Source organism: Pleurodeles waltl, chromosome 1_1, assembly GCF_031143425.1.
Source record: "Pleurodeles waltl isolate 20211129_DDA chromosome 1_1, aPleWal1.hap1.20221129, whole genome shotgun sequence".
Lineage (NCBI taxonomy): Eukaryota > Metazoa > Chordata > Amphibia > Caudata > Salamandridae > Pleurodeles > Pleurodeles waltl.
Window position 1 is genome coordinate 647279606 of NC_090436.1, and position 17016 is coordinate 647296621.

Below are 17016 nucleotides of genomic sequence, written 5' to 3' on the forward strand. Positions count from 1 at the left end.
TTCCCCTGAAGGAGGCCAAGAAATTGGCCAAAATACAGTGAAAATTTCGTTTTTTAAAAAAAAATTGGAAAAAGGGGCTGCAGAAGAAGGCTTGTGGTTTTTCCCCTGAAAATGGCATCAACAAAGGGTTTGCGGTGCTAAACTCAGCAGCTTCCCAGCTTTCAGGAACAGGCAGACTTGAATCCGAAAACCCAATTTTTCAACACAATTTTGGCATTTTACTGGGGCATACCCCATTTGTGCAATTTTTTGTGCTTTCAGCCTCCTTCCAGTCAGTGACAGGAATGGTCATGAAACCAATGCTGGATCCCAGAAACCTAAACATTTCTGAAAAGTAGACAAAATTCTGAATTCAGCAAGGGGTCATTTGTGTAGATCCTACAAGGGTTTCCTACAGAAAATAACAGCTGAAAAAGAAAAATATTGAAATTGAGGTGAAAAAAACATAAATTTTTCTCTACTTTTTACTCTGTAACTTTTCCCTGCAATGTCAGATTATCAAAAGCAATATACCGTTACGTCTGCTGGACTCCTCTGGTTGCGGGGATATATAGGGTTTGTAGGTTCATCAAGAACCCGAGGAACCCAGAGCCAATAAATGAGCTGCACCCTGCAGTGCGTTTTCATTCTATACCGGGTATACAGTAATTCATTTGCTGAAATATAAGGAGTAAAAAATAGCTATCAAGAAAACCTTTGCATTTCCAAAAAGGGCACAAGATAAGGTGTTGAGGAGCAGTGGTTATTTGCACATCTCTGAATTCCGGGGTGACCATAGTAGCACGTGAATTACATGGAATTTCTCAAATAGATGTCTTTTTTACACACACCCCTATATTTGGAAGGAATAAATGTAGAGAAAGACAAGGGGCAATAACACTTGTTTTGCTATTCTATGTTCCCCCAAGTCTCCCGATAAAAATGATACCTAGGGGAATCCAAGGAGGGGTGACTTGTGTGGCTCGGACCAGGTTCTGTTACCCAGAATCCTTTGCAAACCTCAAAATTTGGCTAAAAAAACACATGTTCCTCACATTTCTGTGGCAGAAAGTTCTGGAATCTGAGAGGACCCACAAATTTCCTTCCACCCAGCGTTCCCCCACGTCTCCCGATAAAAATGATACCTCACTTGTGTGGGTAGGCCTAGCGCCCGCGACAGGATATGCCCCAAAACACAACGTAGACATATCACAGAAAACAGAGCTGTTTTTAGCAAAGTGACTACCTGTAGATTTTGGCCTCTAGCTCAGCCGCCACCTAGGGAAATGTTGGAAAATGGGTTATTGGTAGGGCAGGTAGGTACCTACACCTAGCAACAAGCCACAAACCTCCACAAAAGTACAGTTAGGTCTCAGTAAATTAATCCCAGCTCTACCCTTGGTAGCTTAGCATCGAGCGTCAAGGCTTAACTTAGGAGACAAAGTGTAAAGCATTCAAATATCACAAAACAGTAATTAAATAAAACACAGGAAACAGTTTAAAAATCCAAAACCAATTTATAAAAATAGCTTATATTTTTATCTTTAAAATGACACAAAAACGATTAAAATCGGTTCAGGGGAACCGGAGATATGAATTTTTAAAGTATTATTATTTTCTAGCGCATAGAAACAAAAAGCGCCAATCGGGTCATCTGGTTGCACCAGGACCGGGACAAAGTCAAACTTTCAGGGCGACCGCGATGGAGCCCTGCTCGGCTACAGGTCGCGGGAGGCCTCGGTTAAAAAGTTACCTTCTGACTTAGTCTTTATTTTGAAGTTTTTCTTCACCGGGACGAACCTGCCAGTTGGATCCGACCTCCTGGAGCCCTTGTCCGGATACGCGAAGTCGGTTTCCTCGGTGGTGATTTCTACCTTCGGACTTAGTCGTTTTTTCGAGATGAAAATCCTTCGACCGGGGTAAACCTGGATCTTGATCCGACGTCCGTGGAGCCCTTCTCGGATACGATGGCTGGAAGGTCCCGGTCAACTTTTTACGTTCGGACTTAGTCTCTTTTTTGGATGTTTTTCTTTACCGGGACGAACCACGAAGTCAGGCCGGGTCGCGGTTGAGGCAAGCCGGCTAGAATTTCCGCGTCGGGTCGGTCACTTTATGGAGCTTTTTTCCAAAATTTCTCCAATCTTTTCCAAACTTCTGGGGCTTCACCCAGATGTTCTTTTAAGGTTCTTTTGGGGTCCACAGCTCACCCCAAGGGTCCAGAAGTTCTGTGATGGTCCTTGGGAAGTGCGGACTTCAACTCCCAGAATGCACCTGGCGCAAACTCCTTTTTGGCCACTGGACAGTGGTCAGCTGGTCACTTTTTCAGGAGTTGGTGCAGGGGACTCTGGTTAGCAATTTTTCACCTGTAGCAAACAGGGAGTCCCTCCTTGAACCAGTGGAAGCCAGGCAAAGTCCTTCTTGTGGTGAAGCCCAAGTGTGCAGCTGGTGCAGTCTTTCTGAGTGCAGGGTCCAGGTGCAGGCTAGGGGTCCAGCAGGGCAGTCCTTCTTCTTCTTGTAGTTCTTTCTTCTTGAAATTTGGTGGGGATCTGAGGCGTGGGTGCAGGTCTGCCAGTTTTATCCTTGCTCCTGGGTGAAAAGCAGGGGGGCCCTGGTTCTCCAATCAGGGACAGGGTCGTCCCCCTGTGATGACCACTTCCTGGGAAGTGTGGCAAAAATCCATCCCAGAAGGCAACAGTCTCTAAAAATCCAAAATGGATGAATCTGATTTTTGGAGGAGAGATCTGGCTGAGCCCACCCACTGGTGTGGCTAAAAATCATAAACACACCCCTCTCCTGCCCTCTCCTAATCTAATCAAGGGGGCACCTAGCTGTCTGGGGTTGCAGGATGTGGGGGTGTTGCTGGGTGCTCCAGATGTCCTTCTCTGCCTTTGAAGACCAGTTTGGCAGCCCTCCCCCTTCCTGCTTCCCCATCTGCTGAGGGGAGATTCTCTCCCCCAAGCACATTCCTTTGTGTGAAGTCAGGCCACTTCACACCTCATTAAAGTAGCCTGGCAGAAGCTGCTGCAGGCTGGCCAATCAGAGCACAGCAGCAAAAACAATGCAGAGCTGAAATCGGCAACTGTTTAGGTAAAGTCTAAACTTTTTACCTGCACTAGTTATATTAAATCCAACAACTGGAAGTTGTGGGATTTATTATAACAATCAATTTGATACCAAATTCTTGGTATGTAACATTTAAGGAGACTTTAAAATTTTAAATAAAGTCTGCCCATTCTAGCCTATGAAGGCCATTTACTTCAATGAGGGAAAAACGAATTTGGCTGTTTTTACCTCACCAGGGCTTATAAATCTATTTTTATAAAGTCCCTGCTTATAGTTACATGGCACCCAGCCCTAGGGGCACATAGGGCACACCTTAGGGGTGACTTATATGTAAAAATAAGGTAATTTAAGACTTTGGAAGTACCTTTAATTCCAAAGTCGAATTTGCATATAACTTTAATTTAAAAGCAGCCAGCAAGGCAGGCTTGCTTTTAAAATGACACTGGGCACCTCAGCAATGCACCTAGGTGTGCACCACCTATGCTGTGGTCCCTGAACCTACATGCCCTACCATATACTAGGGACTTATAGGTAGGTTAACTTAGCCAATTATAATTAGCCTAATTTGCATATCCATTTTACACAGAGCACAGGCCCTGGGACTGGTTAGCAGTACCCAGGGCACCATAAGAGTCAGGAAAACACCAGCATAAAGTGGAAAATGGGGGCAAAAAGTTATGGGGCCTCTGCAATCAGCCCCAGTTTCTCACACAACCCCCCCCCCCAGCCCACACGCCCAGGAGACTCAGCCCAACCCTGGGAGAGTCTTCCTGGCTTGTTAGGCGAGGAAGACAGTGAAGAAAACTGGCTGTCCCTTTGCAGGGCCTACTCTGCCTTATATCCTCCTGTCAGGGTCACTCCCTCTGGGTAGTGAAGCCATCCCAACAGTTAAAGGACCCAACTCAAACTGAAACTTCCCTCTAGGGGGGTCTTCCTCCTCTCTCTCTGCCAACTTGGGTAGTGAGGTGCCCACCTCCCCTACTCCTAACTTTGCTAGGGCAAGACCTAGCTTACCCAAAGAGGTCACCCAACACTTGAGCAACCCCACCATGACCAACAGGGTCAGGGGGCCTACTTTGCTATTGGCCTTGTGGTCTGCCTCCCAGGCCAAGTACAGTGCTGCCAGGAAGGCTAGCACCCAGCAGAGGCTACTGCCAGCTGTCAGTACCCAGAACCACACCCTAAGCTCTCCACTGACAGGTGGCTGAGCTGCTTTAGGGGCATCTTTGGGGTCCTGGCACCCCTCTTGCTGTCTAGAGTGGGGGGCTACCACCTCCTGTGGCAGACACCCTCCTTCCACTCTCCCTTCTGTCAGTGCAGGGGCAACACCTTGCATCTGGACAGCTGCCTGACTACTCAGGACTTCTTTGGGGTCAGGTGAGGCCTCACCAGTGCCAACTCTGGGCTCCCCCCCTACTGGGGCAGAAGGCCTTTGGCTCCCTGGAACTCTCTTTAAGAGTGGCCTGCCCTTCCTTTTCTTCTTTCCTTTTCTTGGGGACCCCTGTCGCCTAACTGTAGGGACTGACTCCCCAGGACTTTGGGTTGGGGGGGCGCCCTGGGCGACCACCCCATCTGTGACCAGACTCACCTCTGGGAGGTCATTGCCCAGGATACAATCTAGGGGAAGGTCAGCACTGACTACCACCCTAATCCAGTCAAGGATACCCTCCCTCTCTAGGGGCACTATGGCTACAGGTTTGGAGGTGACCTCCCCTGTGGCTATCCTGACTTTCTTTGTCTTTCCTGGGACATACATGTCTGGGGTCACTAACCGGTCACTCACTACAGTGTGACTGGCACAGGTGTCTCTCAGGCCAGTGGTAGGGATCCCATTCACTTGAATGTGGTGGAAGTGCCTACTCCCACCCTCAGAGATCACCAGCTTACCATCTGGTCCTGTTTCCCAGCACAATGCTAGGAGGACTTCATCATCTGAGGAATCCTCCTCTATGGCTACACTGGACAGCCCAGTGCTAACCACTTTCTTTGGACAGGCTGCATCTCCTCTGAAGTGACCTGTCTGCTGACAGTCAAAGCAAGCCCTACTGTCCAAGAGCTTTTTTAACCCTGGGTCTCCCTGTCTCTGCATGTCAGATTGGGAGTGGGATTTATTCTCCTCCTTCTTAGGGTTCTGGGGTACAGAGGGAGTCTCTGTGGTGGGCTTACCACCTCCCTCCTTAGGTTTTTGGGGACCTGTCCCCCCCTTCTTGGAGTCTCCCCCCTGGGACTTGACAACCACCCTGGTTCTCAACCACTCATCAGCTGCCTCCCCTAGCTCTCTAGGGTTGGTCAGCTTAGAGTCCACTAGATGCTGGCGCAACCTTTCTTGGATACAATTGGTCAAGATGTGCTCTCTCATGATCAGATTGTATAACCCCTCATAAGTATTTACTTTGTTGCCAATAATCCAGCCCTCTAGTGCCTTTAGTGAGGTGTCCACAAAGTCAACCCAAGACTGGGTACTGACCTTCTGGGTGTCCCTGAACTTCATTCTATATTGCTCTGGGGTCAGACCAAACTTCTTGGCTAAGCACCTTTTCATACTAGGGTATGAATCTGCCTCCTCCCCCCTTAAGGTCAGAAGCCTATCCCTCCCTGAGTTGGGGACCAACTCCCACAAAAGGGAACCCCAGTATTGAGGCCTAACCCTTCTCATTTGGAGTGCCCTCTCAAAGGCCTCCAGCCACTTATCTATGTCATCCCCCTCTACATAAGCAGGGACCACCCCCTTGGGTAATCTGGGGCAAACTCCCCCACCCATGGACACCTCAGCTTCTTTATCGCTGCTTCCATCTCTTTTTTCTTTGTATGCCCACTTTTTCTTTTCTAGGGCCAGCTTCTCTGCTTCCAAAGCTATGTAGGCTAGCTGGGCTTCCAGCTCTCTTTCCCTGATGGATGGGTTCTCTCCTCCTGAAAGGACCCTCTTCCTACCACTAGCTTTGGGTCTGCCCCTAGTGACTGTATCCATTGAGGTCCGTTCCTCCTCTTCCTCACTTGGGGTCTGATGCCTTTCCTCCCCTGAGTGGTTAGAGTTAGCATCATCCTCTTTTGGTTCCTCCTCTGGAGCTTCCTCTGTCTCTACCTCTTGGGCCTCAGCCCATGCTGTCAGGGATTTAATCAGGATTTCCTTCCTGAGATTAGTGGTTGCAGGCAACCCCCTCTCAATACACAACCCCCTAAGCTGGACTACTGTCAGTGTGGGTAGGCTAGCCAGATCAAGCTCCATGGTTCCCTAGTTTTGTGTCAACAAAAACTTTTTGCAAAAATTGGAAACAAGAATTTAGAAAAATTACAAAAATTCAATAATTGAAATTAATCCAAATTAATTACAAAAAAAAAAAATTAAAATTAAAAATTAAAAACAATTTTTGCACTAGGACAATTTAAAGGATTTTTAATTTGTTTTATCTAAAACTGTAACGTGATATTGAACACAAGTACAGGATCCCGTCGCTGCTTCCAATTATGTTGGAAAATGGGTTATTGGTAGGGCAGGTAGGTACCTACACCTAGCAACAAGCCACAAACCTCCACAAAAGTACAGTTAGGTCTCAGTAAATTAATCCCAGCTCTACCCTTGGTAGCTTAGCATCGAGCGTCAAGGCTTAACTTAGGAGACAAAGTGTAAAGCATTCAAATATCACAAAACAGTAATTAAATAAAACACAGGAAACAGTTTAAAAATCCAAAACCAATTTATAAAAATAGCTTATATTTTTATCTTTAAAATGACACAAAAACGATTAAAATCGGTTCAGGGGAACCGGAGATATGAATTTTTAAAGTATTATTATTTTCTAGCGCATAGAAACAAAAAGCGCCAATTGGGTCATCTGGTTGCACCAGGACCGGGACAAAGTCAAACTTTCAGGGCGACCGCGATGGAGCCCTGCTCGGCTACAGGTCGCGGGAGGCCTCGGTTAAAAAGTTACCTTCTGACTTAGTCTTTATTTTGAAGTTTTTCTTCACCGGGACGAACCTGCCAGTTGGATCCGACCTCCTGGAGCCCTTGTCCGGATACGCGAAGTCGGTTTCCTCGGTGGTGATTTCTACCTTCGGACTTAGTCGTTTTTTCGAGATGAAAATCCTTCGACCGGGGTAAACCTGGATCTTGATCCGACGTCCGTGGAGCCCTTCTCGGATACGATGGCTGGAAGGTCCCGGTCAACTTTTTACGTTCGGACTTAGTCTCTTTTTTGGATGTTTTTCTTTACCGGGACGAACCACGAAGTCAGGCCGGGTCGCGGTTGAGGCAAGCCGGCTAGAATTTCCGCGTCGGGTCGGTCACTTTATGGAGCTTTTTTCCAAAATTTCTCCAATCTTTTCCAAACTTCTGGGGCTTCACCCAGATGTTCTTTTAAGGTTCTTTTGGGGTCCACAGCTCACCCCAAGGGTCCAGAAGTTCTGTGATGGTCCTTGGGAAGTGCGGACTTCAACTCCCAGAATGCACCTGGCGCAAACTCCTTTTTGGCCACTGGACAGTGGTCAGCTGGTCACTTTTTCAGGAGTTGGTGCAGGGGACTCTGGTTAGCAATTTTTCACCTGTAGCAAACAGGGAGTCCCTCCTTGAACCAGTGGAAGCCAGGCAAAGTCCTTCTTGTGGTGAAGCCCAAGTGTGCAGCTGGTGCAGTCTTTCTGAGTGCAGGGTCCAGGTGCAGGCTAGGGGTCCAGCAGGGCAGTCCTTCTTCTTCTTGTAGTTCTTTCTTCTTGAAATTTGGTGGGGATCTGAGGCGTGGGTGCAGGTCTGCCAGTTTTATCCTTGCTCCTGGGTGAAAAGCAGGGGGGCCCTGGTTCTCCAATCAGGGACAGGGTCGTCCCCCTGTGATGACCACTTCCTGGGAAGTGTGGCAAAAATCCATCCCAGAAGGCAACAGTCTCTAAAAATCCAAAATGGATGAATCTGATTTTTGGAGGAGAGATCTGGCTGAGCCCACCCACTGGTGTGGCTAAAAATCATAAACACACCCCTCTCCTGCCCTCTCCTAATCTAATCAAGGGGGCACCTAGCTGTCTGGGGTTGCAGGATGTGGGGGTGTTGCTGGGTGCTCCAGATGTCCTTCTCTGCCTTTGAAGACCAGTTTGGCAGCCCTCCCCCTTCCTGCTTCCCCATCTGCTGAGGGGAGATTCTCTCCCCCAAGCACATTCCTTTGTGTGAAGTCAGGCCACTTCACACCTCATTAAAGTAGCCTGGCAGAAGCTGCTGCAGGCTGGCCAATCAGAGCACAGCAGCAAAAACAATGCAGAGCTGAAATCGGCAACTGTTTAGGTAAAGTCTAAACTTTTTACCTGCACTAGTTATATTAAATCCAACAACTGGAAGTTGTGGGATTTATTATAACAATCAATTTGATACCAAATTCTTGGTATGTAACATTTAAGGAGACTTTAAAATTTTAAATAAAGTCTGCCCATTCTAGCCTATGAAGGCCATTTACTTCAATGAGGGAAAAACGAATTTGGCTGTTTTTACCTCACCAGGGCTTATAAATCTATTTTTATAAAGTCCCTGCTTATAGTTACATGGCACCCAGCCCTAGGGGCACATAGGGCACACCTTAGGGGTGACTTATATGTAAAAATAAGGTAATTTAAGACTTTGGAAGTACCTTTAATTCCAAAGTCGAATTTGCATATAACTTTAATTTAAAAGCAGCCAGCAAGGCAGGCTTGCTTTTAAAATGACACTGGGCACCTCAGCAATGCACCTAGGTGTGCACCACCTATGCTGTGGTCCCTGAACCTACATGCCCTACCATATACTAGGGACTTATAGGTAGGTTAACTTAGCCAATTATAATTAGCCTAATTTGCATATCCATTTTACACAGAGCACAGGCCCTGGGACTGGTTAGCAGTACCCAGGGCACCATCAGAGTCAGGAAAACACCAGCATAAAGTGGAAAATGGGGGCAAAAAGTTATGGGGCCTCTGCAATCAGCCCCAGTTTCTCACAGGAAACCTACCAAACCTGTGCATTTCTGAAAACTAGAGACCTAGGGGAATCCAAGGAGGGGTGACTTGTGTGGCTCGGACCAGGTTATGTTACCCAGAATCCTTTGCAAACCTCAAAATTTGGCTAAAAAAACACATGTTCCTCACATTTCTGTGGCAGAAAGTTCTGGAATCTGAGAGGAGCCATAAATTTCCTTCCACCCAGCGTTCCCCCACGTCTCCCGATAAAAATGATACCTCACTTGTGTGGGTAGGCCTAGCGCCCGCGACAGGATATGCCCCAAAACACAACGTGGACATATCACAGAAAACAGAGCTGTTTTTAGCAAAGTGACTACCTGTAGATTTTGGCCTCTAGCTCAGCCGCCACCTAGGGAAACCTACCAAACCTGTGCATTTCTGAAAACTAGAGACCTAGGGGAATCCAAGGAGGGGTGACTTGTGTGGCTCGGACCAGGTTCTGTTACCCAGAATCCTTTGCAAACCTCAAAATTTGGCTAAAAAAACACATGTTCCTCACATTTCTGTGGCAGAAAGTTCTGGAATCTGAGAGGAGCCATAAATTTCCTTCCACCCAGCGTTCCCCCACGTCTCCCGATAAAAATGATACCTCACTTGTGTGGGTAGGCCTAGCGCCCGCGACAGGATATGCCCCAAAACACAACGTGGAGATATCACAGAAAACAGAGCTGTTTTTAGCAAAGTGACTACCTGTAGATTTTGGCCTCTAGCTCAGCCGTCACCTAGGGAAACCTACCAAACCTGTGCATTTCTGAAAACTAGAGACCTAGGGGAATCCAAGGAGGGGTGACTTGTGTGGCTCGGACCAGGTTCTGTTACCCAGAATCCTTTGCAAACCTCAAAATTTGGCTAAAAAAACACATGTTCCTCACATTTCTGTGGCAGAAAGTTCTGGAATCTGAGAGGAGCGACAAATTTCCTTCCACCCAGCATTCCCCCACGTCTCCCGATAAAAATGATACCTCACTTGTGTGGGTAGGCCTAGCGCCCGCGACAGGATATGCCCCAAAACACAACCTGGACACATAACAGAAAACAGAGCTGTTTTTAGCAAAGTGACTATCTGTAGATTTTGGCCTCTAGCTCAGCCGCCACCTAGGGAAACCTACCAAACCTGTGCATTTCTGAAAACTAGAGACCTAGGGGAATCCAAGGAGGGGTGACTTGTGTGGCTCGGACCAGGTTCTGTTACCCAGAATCCTTTGCAAACCTCAAAATTTGGCTAAAAAAACACATGTTCCTCACATTTCTGTGGCAGAAAGTTCTGGAATCTGAGAGGAGCCACAAATTTCCTTCCACCCAGCGTTCCCCCACGTCTCCCGATAAAAATGATACCTCACTTGTGTGGTTAGGCCTAGCGCCCGCGACAGGATATGCCCCAAAACACAACCTGGACATATCACAGAAAACAGAGCTGTTTTTAGCAAAGTGACTACCTGTAGATTTTGGCCTCTAGCTCAGCCGCCACCTAGGGAAACCTACCAAACCTATGCATTTCTGAAAACTAGAGTCCTAGGGGAATCCAAGGAGGGGTGACTTGTGTGGCTCGGACCAGGTTCTGTTACCCAGAATCCTTTGCAAACCTCAAAATTTGGCTAAAAAAACACATGTTCCTCACATTTCTGTGGCAGAAAGTTCTGGAATCTGAGAGGAGCCATAAATTTCCTTCCACCCAGCGTTCCCCCACGTCTCCCGATAAAAATGATACCTCACTTGTGTGGGTAGGCCTAGCGCCCGCGACAGGATATGCCCCAAAACACAACGTGGACATATCACAAAAAACAGAGCTGTTTTTAGCAAAGTGACTACCTGTAGATTTTGGCCTCTAGCTCAGCCGCCACCTAGGGAAACCTACCAAACCTATGCATTTCTGAAAACTAGAGACCTAGGGGAATCCAAGGAGGGGTGACTTGTGTGGCTCGGACCAGGTTCTGTTACCCAGAATCCTTTGCAAACCTCAAAATTTGGCTAAAAAAACACATGTTCCTCACATTTCTGTGGCAGAAAGTTCTGGAATCTGAGAGGAGCCACAAATTTCCTTCCACCCAGCGTTCCCCCACGTCTCCCGATAAAAATGATACCTCACTTGTGTGGGTAGGCCTAGCGCCCGCGACAGGATATGCCCCAAAACACAACGTGGACATATCACAGAAAACAGAGCTGTTTTTAGCAAAGTGACTACCTGTAGATTTTGGCCTCTAGCTCAGGCGCCACCTAGGGAAACCTACCAAACCTGTGCATTTCTGAAAACTAGAGACCTAGGGGAATCCAAGGAGGGGTGACTTGTGTGGCTCGGACCAGGTTCTGTTACCCAGAATCCTTTGCAAACCTCAAAATTTGGCTAAAAAACACATGTTCCTCACATTTCTGTGGCAGAAAGTTCTGGAATCTGAGAGGAGCCACAAATTTCCTTCCACCCAGCGTTCCCCCAAGTCTCCCGATAAAAATGATACCTCACTTGTGTGGGTAGGCCTAGCGCCCGCGACAGGATATGCCCCAAAACACAACGTGGACATATCACAGAAAACAGAGCTGTTTTTAGCAAAGTGACTACCTGTAGATTTTGGCCTCTAGCTCAGCCGCCACCTAGGGAAACCTACCAAACCTGTGCATTTCTGAAAACTAGAGACCTAGGGGAATCCAAGGAGGGGTGACTTGTGTGGCTCGGACCAGGTTCTGTTACCCAGAATCCTTTGCAAACCTCAAAATTTGGCTAAAAAAACACATGTTCCTCACATTTCTGTGGCAGAAAGTTCTGGAATCTGAGAGGAGCCACAAATTTCCTTCCACCCAGCGTTCCCCCACGTCTCCCGATAAAAATGATACCTCACTTGTGTGGGTAGGCCTAGAGCCCGCGACAGGATATGCCCCAAAACACAACGTGGACACATCACAGAAAACAGAGCTGTTTTTAGCAAAGTGACTACCTGTAGATTTTGGCCTCTAGCTCAGCTGCCACCTAGGGAAACCTACCAAACCTATGCATTTCTGAAAACTAGAGACCTAGGGGAATCCAAGGAGGGGTGACTTGTGTGGCTCGGACCAGGTTCTGTTACCCAGAATCCTTTGCAAACCTCAAAATTTGGCTAAAAAAACACATGTTCCTCACATTTCTGTGGCAGAAAGTTCTGGAATCTGAGAGGAGCCACAAATTTCCTTCCACCCAGCGTTCCCCCACGTCTCCCGATAAAAATGATACCTCACTTGTTTGGGTAGGCCTAGCGCCCACGACAGGATATGCCCCAAAACACAACGTGGACATATCACAGAAAACAGAGCTGTTTTTAGCAAAGTGACTACCTGTAGATTTTGGCCTCTAGCTCAGCCGCCACCTAGGGAAACCTACCAAACCTATGCATTTCTGAAAACTAGAGACCTAGGGGAATCCAAGGAGGGGTGACTTGCGGGGCTCGGACCAGGTTCTGTTACCCAGAATCCTTTGCAAACCTCAACATTTGGCTAAAAAAACACATGTCCCTCACATTTCTGTGGCAGAAAGTTCTGGAATCTGAGAGGAGCTACAAATTTCCTTCCACCCAGCGTTCCCCCAAGTCTCCCGATAAAAATGATACCTCACTTGCGTGGGTAGGCCTAGCGCCGGCGACAGGAAACCCCCCAAAGCGCAACGTGGACACATCCTAAATTTTGGAAAAAAACAGAGGTGTTTTTTGCGAAGTGCCTACCTGTAGATTTTGGCCTCTAGCTCAGCCGGCACCTAGGGAAACCTACCAAACCTGTGCATTTCTGAAAACTAGAGACCTAGGGAAATCCAAGGAGGGGTGACTTGCGGGGCTCGGACCAGGTTCTGTTACCCAGAATCCTTTGCAAATCTCAAAATTTGTCTAAAAATACACATGTTACTCACATTTCTGTGGCAGAAAGTTCTGGAATCTGAGAGGAGCCACAAATTTCCTTCTACCCAGCGTTCCCCCAAGTCTCCCAATAAAAATGATACCTCACTTGTGTGGGTAGGACTAGCGCCCACGAAAGGAAAGGGCCCAAAACACAACGTGGACACATCACATTTTTTTTATAAAAAGCAGTGCCTACCTGTGGATTTTGGCCTGTAGCTCAGCCGACACCTGAGGAAACCTAGCAAACCAGTGCATTTTTAAAAACTAGAAACCAAGGGGAATCCAAGATGGGGTGACTTGCGGGGCTCTGACCAGGTTATGTTACCCAGAATCCTTTGCAAACATCAAAATTTGGCCCAAAAAACACTTTTTCCTCTCATTTCGGTGACAGAAAGTTCTGGAATCTGAGAGGAGCCACACATTTCCTTCCACCCAGCGTTCCCCTAAGTCTCTCGATAAAAATGGTACATCACTTCTGTGGGTAGGCCTAGCGCCCACAAAAGGAAATGGCCCAAAACACAACGTGGACACAACATATTTTTTCACAGAAAACAGAGGTGTTTTTTGCAAGGTGCCTACCTGTGGTGTTTGGCCTGTAGCTCAGCCGGCCCCAGGGGGGGGGGCAGAAATGCCCTAAAATAAATTTGCCCCCCCAACCCCCACCCTCCCCCGCCGGGAGCGACCCTTGCCTACGGGGTCGCTCCCCCTGCGTGACATTGGCACCAAAAAACAAATCCCCGGTGCCTAGTGGTTTCTGCCCCCTTGGGGGCAGGTTGACCTAAACTCAGCTAATCTGCCCCCAAGGGGGGCAGAAATGGCCTAAATACAATTTGTCCCCCAGGGGAGCGACTTTTGCCTGATGGGTCGCTCCCCATCTTTAAAAAAAAAAAAAAAGAAAAAAAAAAAGAAAAAAAAGAAAAATTCCCCTGGCGCCTAGAGGTTTCTGCCCCCCCCCCCGGGGGCAGATCGGCCTAATAATAGGCCGATCTGCCCCCCGGGGGGGCAGAAATGGCCTAAAATAAATTTGCCCCCCCAACACCCACCCCCCCCCCAGGAGCGACCCTTGCCTACGGGGTCGCTCCCCCTGCGTGACATTGGCGCCAAAAAACAAATCCCCGGTGCTTAGTGGTTTCTGCCCCCTTGGGGGCAGATTGACCTAAAATTGGCCAATCTGCCCCCAGGGGGGCAGAAATGGTCTAAATACAATTTGCCCCCCCAGGGGAGCGACCCTTGCCTGATGGGTCGCTCCCCATCTCTAAAAAAAGAAACAACAACAAAAAAAAAACACAAAAAAAAAATTGCCCTGGCGCCTAGAGTGTTCTGCCCCCCCCAGGGGCAGTTCGGCCTAATAATAGGCCGATCTGTCCCCCGGGGGGGCAGAAATGGCCTAAAATAAATTTGCCCCCCCAACCCCCCCCCCCCCCGGGAGCGACCCTTGCCTACGGGGTCGCTCCCCCTGCGTGACATTGGCGCCAAAAAACAAATCCCCGGTGCCTAGTGGTTTCTGCCACCTTGGGGGCAGATTGACCTAAAATTGGCCAATCTGCCCCCAGGGGGGCAGAAATGGTCTAAATACAATTTGCCCCCCCAGGGGAGCGACCCTTGCCTGATGGGTCGCTCCCCATCTCTAAAAAAAGAAACAACAACAAAAAAAAAACACAAAAAAAAAATTGCCCTGGCGCCTAGAGTGTTCTGCCCCCCCCCCGGGGGCAGTTCGGCCTAATAATAGGCCGATCTGTCTCCCGGGGGGGCAGAAATGGCCTAAAATAAATTTGCCCCCCCAACCCTCACCCCCCCCCCGGGAGCGACCCTTGCCTACGGGGTCGCTCCCCCTGCGTGACATTGGCGCCAAAAAACAAATCCCCGGTGCCTAGTGATTTCTGCCCCCTTGGGGGCTGATTGACCTAAAATTGGCCAATCTGCCCCCAAGGGGGCAGAAATGGTCTAAATACAATTTGCCCCCCAAGGGGAGCGACCCTTGCCTGATGGGTCGCTCCCCATCTCTAAAAAAAGAAACAACAAAAAAAAAGTTGCCCTGGCGCCTAGAGTGTTCTGCCCCCCCCCCCCCCGGGGGCAGTTCGGCCTAATAATAGGCCGATCTGTCCACTGGGGGGGCAGAAATGGCCTAAAATAAATTTGCCCCCCCAACCCCCACCCTCCCCCCCCACGGGAGCGACCCTTGCCTACGGGGTCGCTCCCCCTGCGTGACATTGGCGCCAAAAAACAAATCCCCGGTGCCTAGTGGTTTCTGCCCCCTTGGGGGCAGATTGACCTAAAATTGGCCAATCTGCCCCCAGGGGGGCAGAAATGGTCTAAATACAATTTGCCCCCCCAGGGGAGCGACCCTTGCCTGATGGGTCGCTCCCCATCTATAAAAAAAGAAACAACAAAAAAAAAAAACACAAAAAAAAAATTGCCCTGGCGCCTAGAGTGTTCTGCCCCCCCCAGGGGCAGTTCGGCCTAATAATAGGCCGATCTGTCCCCCGGGGGGGCAGAAATGGCCTAAAATAAATTTGCCCCCCCAACCCCCACCCCCCCCCCCCGGGAGCGACCCTTGCCTATGGGGTCGCTCCCCCTGCGTGACATTGGCGCCAAAAAACAAATCCCCGGTGCCTAGTGGTTTCTGCCCCCTTGGGGGCAGATTGACCTAAAATCGGCCAATCTGCCCCCAGGGGGGCAGAAATGGTCTAAATACAATTTGCCCCCCAGGGGAGCGACCCTTGCCTGATGGGTCGCTCCCCATCTCTAAAAAAAAAAAAAGAACAACAAAAAAAAAAAATGGTCCCTGGTGCCTAGAGGTTTCTGCCCCCCCTGGGGGCAGATCGGCCTACTATTATTGGGCAGAAAAGGCCTTCCCGAAAATATGCCCCCCTGGGAGCGACCCTTGCCCAAGTGGTCGCTCCCTTTTGTCAATAACAATAAAAAAAAAAAAATCCCTGGTGTCTAGTGGTTTCTACCCCCCTTGGGGGCAGATTGGCCTCATCAAAATCGGCCAATCTGCCCCCAAGGGGGGCAGAAATGGCCAAAATATAATTTTCCCCCAAGGGGAACGACCCTTGCCTAAGGGGTCGCTCCCCACCTCAATAAAAAAAAATGAAAAAAAAAAAAAAAAAAAAAAATGGTCCCTGGTGCCTAGAGGTTTCTGCCCCCCCTGGGAGCAGATCGGCCTAATAAGGCCGATCTGCCCCCAGGGGGGGCAGAAAAGGCCTTTTAAAAAAAATGCCCCCCCTGGGAGCGACCCTTGCCCAAGAGGTCGCTCCCTTTTGTCAATTTCTAAGAAAAAAAAAAAAATCCCTGGTGTCTAGTCGGGTTTCAAAAGCCGGATTGCAAGCAATCCGGCTTTTGAAACCCTCGGAGGGACTTCAAAGGGAAGGAAATACTTTTCCTTCCCTTTGAAGCCCCTCCGGGCCTCCCAAGTGATTGAAAAAGAAATGCTTTTGCATTTCTTTTTCAATCGCGCTGGAAGCAGAGCTTCCAGTGCGACGAGGGAGGCCCTTGTGACACATCAGCGCGCGCGCGCGCGCTGACGTCACAGGGGGGGGTGGGGGGGGGGTCGGGGGTGGAAGGGGAAGGTCTTCCCCTTCCATCCCCGACTTGGGGGGGGAAGGGGGGTGCACGGGGGCGCGCTAGCGCGCCCCCAAGTTCCCCTGTGCCATGGACGAGATGATCTCGTCCAAGGCACAGGGGAACTGTAGCCTTGGACGAGATCATCTTGTCCAAGGCACAGAAGAGGTTAATAAACTATAGAGGATTGTCCATAGCGTCTTTTCACTGCGAATGTATCCTCGTCAACCTCTTGAATTAAACTTGCAGGTCATGTGAAGACTTTAAGAGAGTAATCCCATTAAGGAGAATAGAAATTGTTCATCTATGTTGTGTGATCAATTACTTAAAGATCACAAGGCCCATAAGAAAGTGTCACAATAATCAGTGATGTCATCATTGGTGCCATTTACATGTCATTCGTGATGTAAAATATGAGGTCAAGAACAGTGCATGATAAGTGCAAGTTAGAGTTAGCGCAGTCAACTATAACTGGTGTATTTCAGTGGCTTTTTTATTCTTGAACATTAGTGTTTCCCTTATTTCAACAACTAAATGTAACATCATATATATTTTTTTTCAATGACAAAAATCAAAGGTTTAA